Consider the following 6,000-nt stretch of genomic DNA (forward strand, 5'->3'; position numbering starts at 1 on the left):
CACTTGTAAGGAAACTTGACAACAAACAATATAACCATTTCCACATAACCCATAATAAATCTAAAATAAACACGAAATTAAAATCCACATGCAAGAGAATAGACAACATACCCACAAAATTGTGACACAAGATATACCCTAGGAAACCCTCATTGAGGGAAAAAAAACTCAGCCTCCAAAAGCATCCATCACCATGTATTATTCAGCAAAAAATACCATTGCCATACAACCATAGAAGCCTTCATGGCCATAGCCACAACCGAGCAAACTATGTGAACAAGCATGAATCCACACATCCCATGCCATGCTTTCAACCTTCACAAATGCTCCCTTGGCTAACCTGTCAAGCCTTGTCCCGCTCGACTCTTGCCTTTTGTCTTCTCCTTGTCACTCTTTTTCTCTCTCCTAAAACAACTACCCTTGTGGCTGCTTATATAGTAGCAAGTCCCACAAAACCACTAAGTGGTATTACATAAACCATGTGCTAAAACCATGTGCTACCTAACCCACCGACCCCATATTTAATATTGGGCATTTAATTCTTTTTCCCAATATTAAATAATTACATAAAATATTTTCACAATGTTACAATACAACTCATCAAGAATATTCCATGGGAATCTTTACATGTTGCACATCTATCTAGGTACAACATTACATAATAAAATAAAATAATAAAATAACAATATTATGCAATGTGTGCAACACCCATTATCTCAACACTCAGGCACTATATAATATAGTATGAGTACAACAAAACAAAAACATGTGGAAGATCTTAAAATACAATAGAGTGGCACTTTATATCAGTGCATTTGCAAAAATACTACAAAAGGATGTCAACAAAGATGAAAAGAGACATTAAGCTGATACAAGAGATAGTACAACCCATGAGAACTCATTTGAACCAAAAAAATCAATCTTTGGACCTCAAATGGTCAAGATATCCACCAAAATGCAAAAAAAAAAAAAATTGAATGAGATATGCAAGGAGCAGAATCTAGAAAATAGAATGCCTCAAGATATGTCTCCTAGAGTGAAAAATGGAGCCTTTAAATTTGACTACATAAATTGGAAACCAAAAAAATTAAAAATTCCAAACAAACTATACCATTAGGACAGGCTTGAAATCAGCTTTCTGGCAATATCTCATTTGTGAAAAATCGAGCCTAGATGAGCAAGTTATGGCCAAAAGACTATTGCTAGGTCAAAAAATTACTAGAAAGATGAAAAAAATCATTGTATCAGGATCTGTGCCAGGATGCCTCAAGAAGCATACCCACTAGTACCAAAATTTACCACAGGATTTGTGCCAAACTACATTAATTATTGTACTGAAGTACCTCAATTTGTGTACAAAATCTTGTGATGTGTGCTTAAAAATCTTGATTTGCATGCCAAAAATCTTGATTTCCACACCAAAAATATTGATTTGCATGTCAAAAATCTAATTTTAATGCCAAAAAATCTAAATATTCAAAAAATAGTCTTGATTTCCATCCCAAAAACCTTAATTTTTTAGGCAAAAATTATTTAAAATCACAAATCATCATCTCAGGAAATCTGCCCAATCTTGGTGCAATATTTTTTTGCCTTAATTTTCAATTGTGGACAAATTAGACAAATTTATATGAAAATAGGGGTTTTTAGATGCTCTAAGCTCAATGGTGATGTCTGTTAGGGATCAAAGTGACCCAAAAATTAGTGACCCCCCAGATTCAATAAAAATAACTCTAAAAAATGAAACCCTTTGAAAGAAAAAACACATATCTAGAAGTCAAGTTAGACCTCTCATAAATACAACACGAACATGAAGATCTAGAGCTCTGATACCATGTTGAAGTTAATGAAAGATCAACCGTAAAGCTCCCAAGAATCACTTACACACAAACACTTGTCATAGAAAGAGGCAAGCAAAAATTGTGGAGGTTGGAATTCCCAGATCCACAGATAAGACATTATTGATGAGCAAAAGGAGAAATTGCTATTATCAAAAGTGAATGAAATGTTTAATTACAAGGAGAGATCATCCTTATCAAGGAGATCAAAACCCTAACATGTAACTAACCTAGGTTGTATCATAATAATTAATTATTATACACCCAAAGTTTAGCTTAAGTAAACTAGAGATAATAAGTGACTTAATAATTAAAACAATGTGATTGAATTAATAAAAAAAAACCTTATTACTCTAACACCTGAGTGCTTCAATGGGTTCACATATGTATTAATGAAATAGGTAATATACATGAATGGGCCTTGGGACATGCTAAGATACATTAATGGGTCTTAGGGGGTCTTAACATATTGTAAGGGATGGATAAGGGTCCTAGAATATATTAAGGATTCATAGGTTTCATAAGTGGTCTTTGTTGACCCCATATGCATCATTAGCATGTAGAATAAGAAGAAGCATTGATTTTTTTCATTGATGGCCAAGAATAGTTGTTTGGAAAAATTTGTGACAACCGGTCAAGAGGAAGAAATCTAGAGTTACTGATCAAGAAGCAATGGCATATACTTTGGCATACATGGCAAGAAGGTAGAGATGGATATCGTCTTATCTGATTCATCAACACAATGAGTCATCACTGATGTGATAGAAGGGAAAAGATAAATAGCTCAAGAAAATAAGGAAAACAGGTTGTCATTGGTGTGCTACTAATAACTGGCAATGCTACTAGCCTAGACCCTAGGCATAGGATTCACGGGTCTTCCATGAATAGAGAAGGCTTGGAATTTAAATTTTGAATTCAAAATCAAGAAGGATAACTTTTTTTATGGTTAACTATGCCCAGGCATCAATAGAAGGATATACTCAACAAATTTAAATGTAAGAAAGTTGTTGTTGCCATTGAAAAAGAAGATATAGAGTAAAGAGATGTTAACTAAAATTCCAAACCATAGGGGAAGCTATAGTAGAAGTAGTACAGAGGAAGAAGAGAAGTGATGAACTAAACCAAGAAACAGAAGAAGTGGTGAAGTTAAAATACTCACTAATTAAACAAGAAGATTAGAAAAACTTCACATGAGATAGAGCAAAGATCTGCACGCACTCGGGTAAAAAAATTGGTATGTTTTCTTACCATCAAATCTATTTTTAAGCTCCTAACAAAGCTAACTTCATTTGGAAGCTTGTTGTAAAATCCTCTAACAAGTTGTCTCTTAGAAAGAGATTTGTAAATCCTCTAACTAGGTAGTTGTAACAAAGTTATAGAAGCCTTAAAGAGTTACATGCATTCCTAATAGGATGCACTTCTAGAAAAAGCATTTGTAACTCCTAACAGGGAACCTCTTTACAAAGGGCTAGTGGGTATATTATCTCCATTGTGGTTTAACACAATTTGACACAAGGATTTAACATGGAAACCCAATTTGGAAAAAACCACTAGTAACGTGCTACTAATTTTCACTCTTCTAAAGTGATCCCAATGAGGAGCTAACTCTTTTAAAGGTTACAATGCACACATTAAATGTGACCTTGATTAAAGGATTTCAATCACCCTGTTAGGAATGAGCCTTGTTAAAGGACTTTAAAACATTCCATTAGAATGTAACCTGGTTAAATGATTACAAATGATTGTTAGGTTAACCTCAATCCAAAGGATTTATCTAGACTAATACAATTATTAGAAAGTAGCAATAGGACTTGATCCAATAATGAAACACAACTCACTTGTAGATTATAGATCTCTAGTTCAGTTCTCCATTCTGCTTGGCATTCATACCCTTCATCTTTGATTGCTTGTTCATCCTTCAAGTATTCAACTCCTTAAGCCTTCTTGCTCAATATGCCAATTATAGATTCATCTCTTCAGCCATCATATGAAGCAACACCTCTTTTTTAGTTCACACTCTCAACAACCTCATTTTCTTGTGGCCTTCTATCCCCTTATAAAGATAATTAAATATTTTGTTGCTTAACCATAATTGTCCATTTTAGGGTTAGGTTAGATTCATTGAATCCTCCATCTTTCTATCATGTTCCCTCTAGAAACTTCTCTTACAATCCCCTTTAGATTTTCCTCAAAAATGGTTTATCTTGAATTATGTGCCACCAACTCATCATACTTATCTTCCACACGCTTCACATAATTCAAGAAATCAACTTTGTCAGCTCAGATTTTTTGAATCTTTTATTGAACTCTTGTTGTTGTCACTTGGTATCTACACTATTCGCTCGGCAATAATAGTCTTTTGATGCTTGGCCAATACTAGGTTGCTCGACATCAACTAAGTCTTACTTACTCAATCACCACTATTATTTCCATGATTCTCAACACATAGTAAAATTTTTGATGCTCGACACCTACTAACTTTCTAACACTTAGAACATGCCGAATTTTTCTCAACCTAAACTAATTTTGCTCGGCTTACATTGTTTGCTTGACCAAACTTGGTAGATGCTTTCTATGAAAACACTTCTTCTTGGCTTAACTAAAGTAACCAATCACTTTAGCCTTAAGTAGATAAACAATAAAAAATATCATCAGTGTCTTACTTGGTCTTAGTGCTCCTTTTATACACCATATAACTCAACCTTTCTCTAGGTACTCTTATTGTCCTATCTTTTCAAATCCTCTTCATCAATCAATCAAATAATAGCATTCAGACCAAAAAGAAATTTTCTTACTAGAAAGTAGTAGGTTTGACATCATTGACAAAATAATGATTGTTCCATGATAGATTCAACACTTCAAACAATCTCTTTTCAACAATATCCCTCTTTGACATTGATGGCAAACCAATACCATCAACAATACCAAAAATAAAATTAATACCTTATAAATTATGCCTCTATTAGTATGTATCCTTCCTTTGTATAGGGTAATGTAAAAAATTTCAATCTCTCCCTCTAACTTCTATCAACATATTCTCCTTTTGAAGATGTTTAAATGTATATCTCCCTTTTTAGTTTATATCTCCCTCTTTGACAACAATGTCAAAGACTTGTCATCTTATTCATAGAGATATTTTCAATTTAGGTTCAAATCAAATTATGTAGGGCACTACTCTAACTCCTTCAAGTAGCTTGAGATAGGGGTATCACCCATAGTTTACCTCTTAGACATTTGTAAGGAAACTCAGCTGCAAAAACAACTTCCTACACTAATCCCTTAAGGAAAGTATTGTGCAAATTCCTATTAAATCCTTACAATTTCATATTTGATATTATGTAAAAAATAATATTGTAGTCAACCATGAATATAGAAAACAAATAGAGAAAGAAAACACATAAACAAAAAGATATGTCGATGGGGAAAAACTTTTCAGTAAAACAACCCCACCCCTCCAAAACCTACACAATGTATTATCTTCAACACAAAGGTTACAACACACTTGCAATGCAAGTTCTTTTAGGACACAAAAGAAAAATCCAGTAGCAAACAACAATACACTTCTTCACTCTCTCCTATCTACAAGCCTATAAAATGCTTATATAATGTGCTTTCCATTTTTAGGGCAGCTTCCAAAGAACAACCATATTAAGGTTTTACTATTCTCCAAAAAATTAGGAACCCAAAAAAAAATTTGGGTTGATGCCCCGAACCCCATGCACAAGATGGAGACTTGAGTGTATAGTACTCAATGATCAATTACCACATGTCTTCACATATTCACCCATCATCAAATCTTCTAGAGATAGCTCTTACATGTCATATGAATCCATCATAACCATTTGAACCATGATCTCCTTACACAATTCAAGATGTCAACACATACAAGTAGAGTGACACATCAACATGCGAACTAGAAATGTACACTCACACTTAATTACATTATTTACAACACCTTATTCCTAACAATATTCATTGTCCATCCTTAGGTAAACCCTTTGTGAATATAGCAGCTATATCTTCCTTAGTATTCATATATTTTATTCTCACTTCTTTGTCCTCAACCAATTCTCTCAAATAATGATATTTGATTCCTATGTGGGTTATCTTTGTGTGCATCATAGGGTTTTTAGAAATATTAATAGTCCTTGTATTGTCATAG

The sequence above is a fragment of the Cupressus sempervirens genome, chromosome 9 (genome assembly GCF_028749045.1).
Source record: "Cupressus sempervirens isolate cs-2001-9-10 chromosome 9, ASM2874904v1, whole genome shotgun sequence".
In the NCBI taxonomy this organism is placed as follows: Eukaryota; Viridiplantae; Streptophyta; class Pinopsida; order Cupressales; family Cupressaceae; genus Cupressus; species Cupressus sempervirens.